Consider the following 13,812-nt stretch of genomic DNA (forward strand, 5'->3'; position numbering starts at 1 on the left):
ACACAGGGTGGTTCATGCCCCAGACATATACACAGGGTGGTTCATGCCCCCACCTGCTGCCCTGGAGCAGCTCCCCAGCCCACAGGGGACAGCTGCTTCACAAGAAGCTGAACTTCCTTCCAGATGGGGCACTCCTGGCACTGGCTTTTGGAATCCCATCAGCAAAGGCACTGGATGAGGAGATGTGTCCCTGGGACTCAGTCTGACAGGCTGCCCACAGGCACAGCCCCTTCATTTCCAGCCTGCCCTCACTGTAGGGCATCAGACCCCCAGGCTGGGTGTCTCAGCTATTCTGCCTGTTCTCCTCCCCTCTGTCTTTAGTCAGGTCCCTCAGGTGTCACCTTCCTCCCACCTGCAAAGACCTCTTTGCTTCCCTGGACAAAGTGGTGCTGCCCCAGGGCCCATCTGGAGCCCAGCAGAGGCCACCCAGATTATAGATAGCCAGGGACCTCATGTGGGCCTCTGGCATAAGGGGCACAGTGAGAAACCCAGATCATTACAGCAGGAGGGAATGCAGCCCATACTGGGCCAGAAGAAACAGCGACACTTCAGCACCAGTATTTATAAACACAACTGAGGGCTGCTGTCTCTCTCATATGATTGCTGGACCACAAACTATGGGCCATCTGCCTGCAGCCTATTATCACAATCTGTGAACAATTAGAGACAGGATATTTCATTTTAGAAAATTGTAAAGTAAACAAAAAGGCACAGAAAAAAAAGCCAGAAAACAATCAAAAAGCAAGCAACAAAATGGCAGTCAGCCACTGCACAGAGCCCCATTTGCCAGCCCTTGAACCCCCCAGCTCCTGGACCACCATCACATCAGCTGCCCCAGAGGAAAGATGACTTCTGCTGCTGCTGAGGCCACGGTGGGTGCCAGCAGCAGCACTCCTCCTGCAGACACCTGGTGCTGCTCTCTGAGACCTGAGAGCACCATAACCATGTCTGTGAGACCAGGTCAGCACATGCAGGAGGCATGAGAGCAGCCAGAGTCCACATGGCTCTATCTCCAGGGGACATGTCCCTTCCCCAGCTGGCAGGTGAGCTTGTACCAGAACCGCCAGACTTTTTGCACTCTCCTCATCTTTGCTTTCCTTACGTGGCCCTTGGATCTGAGCCTCTCTACCTACAGCCTTTGACTTAGGATAGATGGGATTCAGACCAAACAGGCTCTGTACCTTGGTGATCCTGGGATGACCCCATTGGTCAGGCAACAGCTGATTTTGGGAGAAACCTGCCTGGAAATGCCATGTACTTCCATTCACTGATGGTCAGGGCCCACCTGATGGGAATCCTAAGTACTAAGTGGCTCAAGGAGAACAGGAAGCAACTGACTGCTGCTCAGTGCTGAGTACTGCAAGGGTGAGATGGGAGGCTGCCAGCTCTGCCAAGGGATAACCCCAGTTCAGCTGGTGCTGTGCTCCTGGCTGGGGCTGGGGCTGCACCTCTACAGACCTGACACCACTGGATTCCTGATTTCTGCAGGGATCTATGTCATGCTCCAGGTGGGAGTCTCCCATGATGCCCAACAGACACTGCTAGACGGGATGGGGTAGCTGCACAGATGCTGGGGAGGCAGCCTGGGATGGCACTGCCAGGCTGAGCCAGCACAATCCAGTAGAGAAGGCTTAAAGAGCAACAAAACACACACACATGCAAAAACTCTGCATCAGTCTTTGGTGTAGTCTGAGTAATTAGTGGTTTCTTATAAGAGGAAAATGATAAAGAAAGTAAAAATCCAACTGCTTTAAAACAACAGATACTCCCAATTCATTTCTAATTTATGCATTCTTGTCATATGAAAGCCACTTGCTTAAGCTGCTTTTCTATCTATTTGCAGTCTATTCAGACACACAATGCTCAGTGGGGGTCTGTCTCCATGATTCATTGGCTCAGATTTCCTATAGAGTTTACATGATGTCTACTAAGCCCCATACAGTTTTGTATCCATTATAACCAGGGACAAGCAAGCAGGGCTCAGGAGGCTGAGCATCCATCTAAGAATAGCTTCCTGTCTTCCAGCTCTCTTCACAACAAATGAACAATGGTTACATTTTACGGGCTAGCATTGCATGGTGAGGGGAAATTAGAGGAACTTGTCTGAGTTAAATAAGGGAAGAAGCATTTAGAGTGAAGCTCCTTAAATGAGCAGGTCAATAACTAGTTTACTGAGACCAAAGCACATAGCTAATGAGAGAATAAAGAATTATTCTTGTCAAGAGAGAAAAAGATGCTGCCCTGGTTTTGTGCTAAATAATTACATTCATTAGGTTTAGGACAGCCTTGCAAGTGGTCTTCTGCAGTAGTAAATTCATTAGCAAAGCTAATAGGCAAACTACTATTGGGGCAAATCTAAACGATTGCAGTAGGATGGATGGCAAAGATGGGGAAAGGTAGTATGAGAGCTAAGAGCCAAAGTTAGCTTTAAGTATAATTGAATTTATCTTCTCATCAACTTTAAGGCCTCCTTCTGGGCTTGAAACAAGGAGAGAAAAAAACATTGAAATGAAAGGATATTCACTTGATTCGATTTGTTGCTAGCTTTTCCAGCTTACCAAGCTATCTAAACTGACCTCTTGACACATGACCACAATTATAAATCAAACAAAAATTAAAACGTCAACTAAATAGGCTCAGTGTTTCCACTGAGGTGGACAGTTGTTTTCCAGGTGACAAAAGATCTCAAATGTGTCAGGAAGTCATCTCCCCAGCAGAAACACTAGAAAAATAACCAGGTTTTGAATTTAACAAGAAGTTACATGAAACAGCTGGGCAGCAGGAAGGTTGGGTCTTCTCCTTTTATCATGCCCTGACTAGATTGTAATCACAAGAGCTTCATAGACACAAATGCAGCACATTGAGGTGATGCTGGAAAATATCAGAACTCAGTTGAGGCAGTGTGTGGAGCACAGCTGTACCACTGCCCTGGTCACAGCGGTGTCTGGTACCACCCACCATCTCCAGGCAGGGCTCTGCAGCCCCAGCCCTGCCAGGCTGCTGTCACTCACACACTGAGGCACAGAGGAATGCTCCTGGCACTGTGCTCAGTACAGGACAGAGCTTTGGCTGAAAAGGTGGAAGGGATTTTTATTTTTTTTTATTTTTTAAATGTTAAAACAGTTTTTACTATATTAAAAGTGAGATTCCAAAGGGAGTTTTTTTCTAAAAATAGCTTTACCACCAAGAAATGAAAATGTGTTGTGATTGAAAAAAATACCTACTAAAAACACTGGGAAAGAAATCATGAAATATTTAAGTTTTTTATCTTTGGATGTAGAGTATAAATAACTTTTTCTAAATTTTGTAAAAAACTTATTAAACTGCCTGATTCAGGTTTATCTGGGCTGGATTCAGTTTTGCCACTGAACCAAAAAGCTGTTATACATCATACCTGTGTCTAGCTGTTTTAAATGGACACTCAGGGTATTAGTTAAGGACAACCAAAAAGTAGCATTTCAGTAATTTGATTTTGGAAAGACAGAAAAAAAAGAAATTGCAATGAAGCCCATAGCTGAAAGAAAAGAGAAGAAAAAAAAATCTTCCTTGCCAAGTGGAAATGGGAATAAATGTTCTTGGCTACTGCTGCATCCTGAAAAGCCAGAATATGCCTGAGGCTTCCCAGCAAACCTAGTTTAGAAGCCTCCTCAGCTGATCTCTCATTTCTTCTAAGTAGTTGCCTTATCCAGTCAAGTTAAAAATTCAGGATCCAACTCTCTGTGAGAAATTGGGAAGATAGATACATTGTACATGTGAAGAAGGACATCCAGAGAATTGTCTTTGCCTAAAGTAAACGCTGGGGAAAAGCCACCTTTGTCATTTCAGGGGGAGGCTGATCTCACAGAGCATCCACCCCAACAGCAGGTCTGGTCTGCACATGATCTCTGCTGGAGATCACAGAGCCACAACACCTCTGTGCATCACCAGAGGAAAATCTGTGATCTTCATCCTGCTCCCACCACCTTCTTTCATGCATCTACAGCCTTTAAAAGGTGCAAAAAAATTCTGAGATATCTAGATAACAACGAATCTTCCTTAAGGAATTTTTAATTAATATTTTCCACAGGGAAGGTGGAAACAAGAAGATAATTGTTATGAATGTGGGAAAGGCATCAAAGAGGTGTTTTACTGAGGACAGACCTAAGCACAGCCTGGGGAGAAGTTGGCACATTGTTCTCTCAAAGGTAAAGACTAGACCTGGTTTTCTCACTAGGTTTTTGACAATTACATAGATGTCATAAAAACATAATGTGTCATAAAAACACATTATGTACTCTTTATATGTAGAGACTCAAAACATTCAGTTTTGGTCAGAAAAGTGACTATGAAAATGTCATCTTGTTTCTTCACTCACCTGTTCCCTTAAGTCCCTGCTCTCTTGTCAAAATATATCCATTTTACTCACTAATGTTAATGGGAGTCCCATATGCCAAGCAGAGAAGATTGGCCTCTTAAGCTTTACCTATTTGCCTGCTAATAAAGCACACTTTTTATCCCAAATAAGCAAGGGAAAGCCAACACAGGTGCACCACAGTAATATGCATTATGCTTTGCCTCATGCTGTGCTGCCACCGGTGAAGCTTTATTCTCATTCCAGAACATGTACATTTGGTGAAGGTTAGTGATGAAGTACAGTACAGGTACAACTGAGCTTCATTTTCCACAACTAGACGGAGCAGCAGGCACTTAGGAAAAAAATTATGCTAGCTTGTAAAGGGAACAATTTAATATGGAAGTAACTGATGGCAAATAAACACAAAATGCCAAGGCATCTTCTCTGTCAGTTAGCTATACTCTGTTCCTTACATTTCTTTAGAAATCAAATCTAGTAAACTAGAATTTATTCGATCTTACCAAAGAAATCACTTTAGAATGTGAAATATACTGCTAAGAAGGGAGGAGACTGTGCTGTTTCCTGACAAAATCCTATCCTACAGGCAGTGCATCCACATGGTCTGAATAGTGCACTCATGGCCAAGATTTTCCAGCCATGTGCTGGAAACACTCTGAATTGTCATCATTTGACGTAGTAATCTGTGTGGTAACACCTCAAAACAGCAGAGCTTAAATGAAATAAATGGCAATACATCTCCTTGTCTTGTTTCTTCAGTTACTCCCAAGTGCAGAGGTTATTTCTCCAAATGTGTGATGCTTTCAACAGGCTCTTGACCAAATGCCTCTTTTTTAAATGATACAAACGTTCTTGTTACCTACTGCAGCTAGTGGTGCTTGAACCCGCTCTACTAGAAACTAAGGCTTTATTTTTTGACTTCCTGCTGCAAAAAAAATATTCATTTCTTATGGACTCCCACTGACAGGTCAATGCAATCTCAGTGCTGCATCAGCAGCAGACTCAAGTCTTTTATGAGTAGATGTGAGGCTTAGCCATAGAAATCTATGTGGAGCTCTGGGAAGCACAGAGTCCAAACAAAATCATGTTGAAACTGGAGAAACAATTGAAAAGACACATTTTTACTTTAAGTGTGATTTCTGGGTAGGAGAACAGCAGTGAAGCAGCATCCCAGGGAGGCTACATCATCTCCACTCTTGAAGGTTCACCAGAGCAGACCAGACAAAACTCTGAGTAACTGGGTCTGGCCTCATGGGTGACCCTGTCTTCAGGAGGAGGTCAGACCTAGGTCTCCTGTAGTGAAAGACCTTCCAACCAAGGAAGGACTGTCTGGAGTGAAAATGGGTTTCTTCTTGGGGTGGAGGGGTGATTCCCCCCTGAGTTACCTCACTCATTAAGTGCCATTATAAAATAAGTATGAGGCCTTGGAATCTGAGAACCAGCAAAATGAGGACAGGGTTAATGTGTACATGGATGAAGGTTCTTCCAAGATGGAGGTGTCACCTAGGGCTGGGCAGCCTACCCCCTGCACCAAAACTTCCTCCATGAAGAGAAGAAGAAAGGCAGTAGTCATTGGTGAGTCTCTTTTGAGGGGAATGGAGGGCCCAATACACCGAGCAGACCCATCCCACGGGGACCTGTGTTGCCTCCCTGGGGCCCGTGCAAGAGACATCACCCAGAAACTTCCCAGCCTGGTACCACCCATGGGTTATTACCCTCTTCTGGCTTTCCAGGTAGGCAGTTACAAGGTCCCAACAAGATTGCAAACAATCAAGAGGGATCTCACGGCCTTAGGTCAACAGGTCAAGGGATCTGGAGCACAAGCTGGTTCATTTCTGTCCCTCCATTGGCAGGGAACAATGGAGCAAGAGAGACATGGAGCCCCTGGAGCAGGTCTGGTAGAGCTTGACAAAGAGGAGGGACTGGAGCACATCACAAGGAAAGATTGAGGGAGCTGGGGCTGTTCATCTGAGGAGAGACAACTGAGAGGGAATCATATCAATGACTATCAGTATCTGCAGGGAGGTGTCAGAGGATGGATCAGGCTCTGCTCAGGGGTCCTGAGGAACAGGACAAGAGGCAATGGGCAGGAACTGATATACAGGAATCTCTACCTAAATATGAAGAAGAACTTCTTTACTGTGAGGGTGACCAAGCACTGAAACAGATTGCCTTCCAGTCTCCCCCCACTAGAGGAATTCCAGAACTATCTGGACTAAATCATGTGCAGTGTGCTCTACAGTGACCCTGTCTGAGCAGGGAGGTTGGAACAGACAGTCCCCTGCAGTCCTTTCCAACCTTACCCATCCTGTGATTCTGTGTTTCGTGAGGTCTCACTCAAAATCATCCCACCATCTACAGCCAGCCACAAGTCAAAAAAGATTCTCTCTGCCCCTTGTCTGAGCACATGGCATTTTGGTACACTCACAGGCCTCTTGCTAATCCCTCCCTTAAACACTGTTCTCACCCATCAGACAAAACCTCACACACTCCTTTGTTACTTTCCACAGCTCTTTCCTAGGAGCCTGTAGGGTACAAACCTACAAGCCTTAGTCTCACTGATCTTCCTCAGTGGTTTGTCAGAACAGAGACTGCTCTGCAGGGAGCAGCAACAAACACCTCTGATGTTCATTTCCAACCATTCAGATTAGCATACTGCATTCACTGCTATTTATATCCTCTAACTTGATACCTATGGCTCAGTGAACTTGTCCAAAACATCTCCCTGGTTTATGAGTGTGAATTTAGTTTTTATGTTTACTGACTGCTAATGAGGCATCTTCCTGCATTAAACCTGCATAAAACTAGGTACCTACTGTAAAATATTCCTTCCTACTGCCTATTGTCCATTACAAAGGGAATTACGATGTGGAAACCATTGAAAAAGGCCAAGAGGAGATGCTCACTATTCTCTTGATGTTTCAGAGTGAATTTAGTTGCAGCCAGCGGTCAAAACACGGCCCAGTACAAGAAAGAAATCCTTCTTGGTCAAATCAAACCAGTAAGGACCCTTGAAATCAGGATGGAGCTGGACTTAGCAGATCTGAGCAAAGTGCCATGTAGCACCAGTGCCCAGACATGCCATGGCATTGCCTCTACTCATCATCCCCTATGCACTGTTTCCAGTTTCTGAGTGCACCTTGTGAAAGAAGAACAAGCATAGAAACCCTTGCTGGTTTACAGTGCCTCCAGCTTAAGCCTTGCCACGTAGCAAAATAAGCCCAACAGCTCCCCATACATACCTCAGCTGACTCAATTCTTCTGCTTTGGAAGTGGAGGAGACAGAGTAACAGCACTTGCACATTTTCCCACGTGCAGAGCCAGTCTGTGGGCTTGGAGGAGATACAGGGCCTAGGGAAGGAGCTCTCATTCCTTCTTACTCTGCCATGAGAGTGAAAAGAGCAAACTGCAGTTCACTTTTCCACTACTGCAGGTCTGTGGAAAGGGCAAAATAGCAAATGAGTTTTGACATAACAACCTTAAATTGGTGATGGAAACGCTGGCTAGCACATCCATAGCTGAATGTAGTTATTTTTTTCAATGTGACAAATTATACTACAATTGTATATGATCTATATTCCTGGCCTTTAAATCAAAGGTAATCTATGGCTTTTAAGATTTCAGTTTATCCTTAAACAATATACATGTCTGTCCACAGCAGACACAGCTGTATCAGAGGGGACAACATTCAAAATCTGAGGAAGAACAGTTCCATCTAAATGCCTACCTGTAACTGAGAAATTAGCTTTCTTCCCTAGAGAAAAAACAGGTTGAGGTTAATTAGGTGATCGTTTAACAGTGCACACAAAGTTTCTATTGTGAAACATTATTTTATAGCAAAATATATGCACATCCCTACCTTGGCAGAACCTGATAAAAAATGAAGGAGAATATAGTACATACCGTCAAATGGATGACAACTTCATATAACTTCTTCTGAGAGAAAGCAGCCTGTTGTTTACTGCATTTATCGACAATCTGTGAAAGTAGACCAGGAATCAGTCTAATTACCAGAGTGCCAGTTGTGCTTGTTAACACCAGCTTTGTGACCAAATGTTATTCCACAGTTGTCACATCACAAGAAGGTTTCATTACTAACATAATAGTGAACAAGATCACATGCCTGGCTATTGATTGATCTGCCACACAAAGGAAGGACGTTTGTTGTCTCTATTATAACCAGTTACATCTTTGTCTGCCTGTGTATTATGCACAGGAATGTATCACAAGCAGTTGCTGCAGTGTTTCTTAGTTTCTGCCTGTTACTCCATTACCAGCCCACTAGGATTTGCAGACTTTACCAACAGTGAAGAAGTAACCTTGTCATAATTTCTCTTTCACAAACTTCAAAAAATTGTTTCCATCAACCTTTCTGCTGTCCTATAAAGATTGAGGCTTACTCAACATTTGCATTCTAAATTTATAATTTCTGCCAAATCAAAAGCTATTTTAATTCTTTCCAGACACAATTGCGTACCACAGCAGGAACAGTAAAAATATTCATCATTACTGCAGTTGAATGGCCCTGAAAGAACTGTATCTTAGACCAGAGAAATCCTCTGCTAACAAGCACTCCAGACAAAATGAACTAAGGCTGACCTCAGAGCATCAAGATATTACTTGCCTGACCAGTCATAAATGCAAACCGCAGCTTTCAGGCCTGTTGCTGATATGAAAAGTGAACAGTCTTGTTTATTTTTCTATGAACTCAATAAATATTACAATACAAAAGTGGATTTGTTTATCATTGTGAGCCTACAGAAAAACAAGCATGCCTCATCATCTTATCTGATGATGAATGATTTATCAGGCAGAACATGAATCTGCTTCTGAGTCTATTTTCCTGTTTATGCTTGTTGAACAGATACAATTTAATGAAGAATATAAAGTACTTAAAATCTGTCTACCATTAATAGTTTAATTAAACTGACATGTACTTCAAAAACAGAGAGACAGAAAACATTAATTTTGGTTATAAAGGGCATGGCATTATTAAAGTGCAATTAAAAGCAACATTCACTTACAATTAATAGCTAAAACAATTTAATTATTTAACATTTAATTGTCAGTTCTGGCTAACTTAGCCACCTCAAGATAGGTGTGTTCTCTGGGCCTCATGTAAAGAATATTAGATGGCAGAGACCCAAGCAGGAGCTGCTCCTGAGCAATATCTCAGTGTAAATGCCCTGACAAAGACCTCACTGTGCCATTGGTGGCACCTCCCGTGCCCTCGAGGTGCAGGTTCCCAAAGGATCCTGCATGAACCCCTCCACTGGGGCAGCCAACAGCCTCTGCTGAGGCTGCTGCAAAGTCCTGCTGGTGAGCTGGCTCCTGGCTTTGTGATCACCTTCACTGGTAAAAGCACTCCTCCAGGCCCCTTGGACACACTGGAGAACCTGTGTTCTTCCTAAACTTCGTATCTCAGCTCTCTCCTTCTGTCCCACTCGACTGAAATCGATCAACTGGCTCAGCAGTGATTTGATGGAAGGCACTGAAAGAGAGGAGCAAAGAAAAGAAGTTCACACACACAGGTCTCATTTTGCTTGGAAACAGGACAAAAAACCCTCTCCTGACAATTTCAAAGTTAAAATCTAAAGATGCAAAGCGAGAGTCTGACAAAGACCTCTTTTAAGATGACTTTTCAGAAGCATAAATCCTTTTTGAACAAAGTAGCAATGGAAATGTCCCTGAAATTCAACCTACTTTTTTTTTTAAAGAACATAGCAAAAAACAAGTTCAGAAATTTCATCTGAATTTTAGTTTCAGTAGAAAATACAGACTTAAAACACAGGATTAGTCTGAAAACATGAATTCTGTTCAACAAGAAATTTCAGTACTTCCAGAGATATGTTGAGAAGTCAGATTTTTGAAGCTTTGCACCAAAAGTGAGACAGACCTGTCCCTGCAGGCTCCCCATTGCAGAGACATCTATCTGTGAAGGGAGTGACTGTGCCTGGGTTACACTGCTAGCCAAGCACAGGACACCAGGCAGCCAGCATTTCTGGGATCCAGTTGGGAGAAAGTTTGCTTTCAAGGATTTTCTTTTGAAATACAATTTAATGAAACAATTCCCAAGAAGCATTGTTCTAATTGCAGTTGAAGAAAAGCTGCTAGTTTTCTTCATGTGGGCAGCATGTCCTGAAAAGTTCCGGGGCTCTCAGCAGAACTTCACAGCTCTCAAAAGTTTACTGCTACAAGGAAATTGCAGGATTAATATCCTACCAAGCCCACCTATTCCTGAACATAGCCTGGAGTAGATGTTATTTCAGGACTATTTCACTAGTTCCTATAACTTTGATTTACTCATTTCTTTATAAATTGAGGTGTGTGGAGTGGCTGCAACTGCTCCCATAAACCCAAAAGAAGACCCAGTCCTCTGTTACCTCCTCATATGGAAAGGAGGGGAAAACACAATAACACAGTTAAAATGCTCACAAAAGGTTTTCTTTGTGCCTTTTTTCCAATCCAGAGTGCCATCACCTTTGTCCCACCACCTGATGGTTGCTGACTCCCTGCTGAAGTCCAGGTAAAGAAGAAATGCTTCTGCCCAGGCTGCAGGTGACTGAGCCAAGCTGGAGCCTCTGCGGTCAGGAAGAGACGTGTGCTGTGCCTGTGTCTGCCTTGCAGGGACAGCTTTCACATCTGGGGCTGGCACCAGGGCTCCAAACCTCTACACTGTGCTGCCAGGAGGGCACCTGGGCTTCCCCTGGCACATGAAGGAACCTCATTTTCCTCAAGCTGGTTGAGGAAAGTCTGGTTTTATTCATGATTCCATAGAGAGCATTTTACTGACAAAAATCTTTTTTCACTGCACCTGTAAGCAATGTATAAAAATTAGAATAAAATTAATCAGTACAAAATTATATATTCCTACACTTCAGTTCCTCCATGGAAAAAGAATACTTTTCTTAATTTTAATCTCTGTTAAATTTAACACTTAAATTTCTCTGTGGAGAAATTTAAGAGAATGGTGAAATGGCAAAGAGTGGGATTTAGTAGGATCATTAAAAAATGAAACATAAACAGTGTCTCTCTTTACCTTTTTTCCTCTAAAGAGCATTATAATAATATATTTATTTTCAATGCAGTCATTAAGACAGCCAGCTTCTCTTAAAAACACCTGCACTGACACATCTTAGGGTTTGAATTCAGATAAGTTATCCTCAAAAGAGTAAATAGAATCATAAATGGTCAGAGTTAAAGCACTTCAACTGAACAGAAGACATTATTATGGGAATGGGTGTTCATTTGAAGGTTTTGTGAGGAATTTAGCAACTGAAGCATTGTGGAGTTTTTTCTGGGGAGGTACCAGGTACCCTCACTGCAAAGTGATGAGCTCTTTCCAATGAGCAAAGCACAGAAGGGTGGCTGCTAAGCAGTTTAAGGCTTTTAAGGGCTTTAGCCGTGCCAAACCACATTAAAACTTTGTTCACACTCTTTTCAATATCTGTAACTAAGATTTAATTGCAGTCTAATCCAGACCACCAGATTAGTCAGAATAGAGGATAAAGTAAATGAAGAGATATGGACAGCCTATACACCACTGCATATAAGGCACTGAAATCCCTTGTGCCTGGACCAAGCTTCTGTGCTTGCATGGGGATTTCTACCAGATTGGTACAGCCACACCAGTAATCAGATGTTTGCATATATAGAACAAAACAGCAGGCAATTACTGAGCTGCGTTTTATTCACGGTTTATTCACTGTTATGTGACTGATGCAGCCTGGAAAGACAAACATCTTATGAAATAGTGTATTAATTGACCATGAGTTTCAATGTTTTCTTTGAAGACGGAACGTTGTCGATCATTTCATATTTTTAAAGTCTATATATCAAACCTTACCCTATTAAGAATATTTTTTTCATATTTTCATGCAATTTTTTGTAATTTTTTGATGTGCAAAAGACACATTCAAATACTGTAATCTTTAATTCAAGGTTTTGCCCCACATAAAATGCAGGTAAAGTTTTTCTAAAGCATTTCTGACATGTAACTATTAAGAAAAAACCTACTGAAGTGTGTGGCTGTCTAGGTGGCTTTACAAATGAAATCAAGGCATTAGACACAGACTTTATTATTATTGTGCTTAAATTAAGCTTGAAATGCCACACAACTGAAATAAAAATCAGAAGCAGAACAGGGTTTGGTTTCTGAATACTAAATGCAATCAAAAGATAATAGTACTTATAGATTTTTCACATACAAATAGATTTATAAAACTGATAAAAAACATTTGCTCACTGAACTTCAGGAATCTGGGTGGCTTCTGTGAACAATCAAATAAGTTAACTCAGGAAGCTTCTCTGTTTCAGTGCTACAGATACAGAATTTATATTTAAAGGGGTACTTTTTAAAAAGCAAGTAACTTTACCATTAATGTAACTTAAAATAATGAGACAAAATATAGTATTAAAAAGAAACCAAGTTCAGTGTTCACAGATGAAAAAAATGGTAAGTCAGCAATTTTCATTGTGTTGCTAATAAATTTTACTTTCACATTTGCATACATAAGAATTTATTCACAAATCCTGAAGGCAGAAATAATTCACCATTTTTTTCTTTATATATTTGTATTTCATGAATTTATGAAAATATTTCTATTAATTTGAAGTTCTCAAGGAGCTTCTTTCAGTTGTTTTTCAGCATCTCTGTTTACTTTTAGTAACCTGCTGTCTCAGTAAGAGCAGAAAGTTTATTGACGCTGAATTTTCTTGTGATAGCTTTTCAAAACTTAGTATTTAAATGAGTTTATATATTAAGCAAAGAAGCAAAAATGCACTAAAAATTTTAGGGGCCCTAAGGCCTTCTCAAGATGTATGATGTCTCTTCCCTATTTTGGAGTCACAAGAATGCTAAAAAAGGAGAGAAAAAAAATAAATCTTTATTTCAGAAGAAAAAATCCAAAAACAAACCAGAACTTAACATCACCCTTAAAACACCAGATCATGTCAAAACTGTGGGAAGAGGTTTCAGCTACTCTCAGCTGTGGGTATATGTTCATGTTCTGCTTGGCAGTATTTTGGGTAGTATTCTGAAGTTGCACTTTGCTCCTTTAAGGACCTCCTATCCCCTAGGCTCAGGTTTGATTCAGCATTGGAAGTGCCAGGATAGCAGCTGCTCTTAGAGGAATCTGGATGAAATTTCTCAAGAGCAGCTTTTCCTGCAGTATTTTAAACCAATCTGAATTGAGAAAAGCAAGGACAAAATAAAAAAGATAAACACAGAAATCAGACAGAGTAAAACCTGGAAGGGGAATGTGGAAAGCAGAATGGGAGCTAGGAAATACACATTTGTGGAAGGACTAAGGAACCAAATGTGGAAACTGAGAGAAACATTTGGAAAAAATCTGAGGAGCAGAAGGCTGACAGAGGAGGCAAAATCTGTGAGGGGAAAAAAATGAAGGGTAATAAACAAGCACAGAAAGGAACCAAAAAATGCCATTGAAAGAGGCTAGAGG

At 41.8% G+C, this 13,812-nt stretch overlaps 1 long non-coding RNA gene across 4 annotated transcripts in view; it reads right to left on the reverse strand.

Annotated features, from left to right (window-relative positions):
* Positions 1–13,812, reverse strand: part of LOC107208015 — an 84,274-nt gene that overhangs the window by 47,649 nt on the left and 22,813 nt on the right. For 3 of the 4 annotated variants that reach the window (XR_004498553.1, XR_004498551.1, XR_004498550.1), the window contains exons 3-4: positions 9,699–9,842; positions 7,594–8,329 (exon numbers count right to left, since the gene is read on the reverse strand). This is a non-coding gene — a long non-coding RNA (uncharacterized LOC107208015). The remainder of the gene's footprint in view (positions 1–7,593; positions 8,330–9,698; positions 9,843–13,812) is intronic. The other variant, XR_004498552.1, reaches the window with a different exon arrangement.

The sequence above is a fragment of the Parus major genome, chromosome 8 (assembly GCF_001522545.3).
Source record: "Parus major isolate Abel chromosome 8, Parus_major1.1, whole genome shotgun sequence".
NCBI lineage: Eukaryota > Metazoa > Chordata > Aves > Passeriformes > Paridae > Parus > Parus major.